We start from the raw sequence: 983 nt of genomic DNA, 5'->3' as shown, positions 1-983 counted from the left end.
TCAAGGAATCTCTATACTGTGACATAGAGGATTCCATATTTTCTTGTTCTCTTCTCTTTCATATGAGCAGGAGCAAAGACAAAAGCATTCTTGTTGAGGCTGATCCTGAACCTGAAAGGACCTTGAAGCTAAAGCTAAGAGAAGCTAAGGCACAATTCTCTATAGAGGACCTAACAGAAATCTTCAAAGAAGAAGAACCCATGGCAGCCGAAAACAACAACAATGCCAACAATGCAAGGAATGTGCTGGGTGACTTTACTGCACCTACTCCCAATTTCTATGGGAGAAGCATCTCTATCCCTGCCATTGGAGTAAACAACTTTGAGCTTAAGCCTAAATTAGTTTCTCTAATGTAACAGAATTGCAAGTTCCATGGACTTCCAGATCCTCATCAGTTTTTAGCTGAATTCTTGCAAATCTGTGACACTGTCAAGACCAATGGGGTTGACCTTGAGGTCTATAGACTTATGCTATTCCCTTTTGCTGTAAGAGACAGAGCTAGAGTATGGTTGGACTCACAACCTAAAGAGAGCCTGAACTCTTGGGAAAAGCTAGTCAATGCCTTCTTGGAAAAGTTCTTTCCACCTCAAAAATTGAGTAAGCTTAGAGTGGAAGTCCAAACCTTCAGACAGAAGGAAGGAGAATCCCTCTATGAAGCTTGGGAAAGATACAAACAATTAATCAGAAAGTGTCCCTCTGATATGCTTTCTGAATGGAGCATCATAGGTATTTTCTATGATGATCTGTCTGAACTATCCAAGATGTCTTTGGATAGCTCTGCTGAAGGATCTCTTCATCTGAAGAAGACGCCTACAGAAGCACAAGAGCTAATTGAAATGGTTGCAAATAACCAATTCATGTACACTTCTGAAACGAATCCTGTGAACAATGGGATTAATCAGAAGAAAGGAGTTCTTGAGAATGATACTCTGAATGCCATATTGGCTCAAAACAAAAATATTGACTCAGCAAGTCAATATGAT

General features: G+C 40.0%; 1 non-coding gene across 1 annotated transcript; it reads right to left on the bottom strand.

The window, feature by feature from the left end:
- Window positions 1-599: 599 nt before the first annotated feature.
- Window positions 600-707, bottom strand: LOC127746399 (small nucleolar RNA R71). The gene has a single exon (XR_008008019.1). It is a non-coding gene; the product is annotated as a small nucleolar RNA R71 (small nucleolar RNA).
- Window positions 708-983: the final 276 nt, after the last annotated feature.

The sequence above is a fragment of the Arachis duranensis genome, chromosome 3 (assembly GCF_000817695.3).
Source record: "Arachis duranensis cultivar V14167 chromosome 3, aradu.V14167.gnm2.J7QH, whole genome shotgun sequence".
Lineage (NCBI taxonomy): Eukaryota > Viridiplantae > Streptophyta > Magnoliopsida > Fabales > Fabaceae > Arachis > Arachis duranensis.
This window is presented reverse-complemented; position numbering and strand designations above follow the sequence as displayed.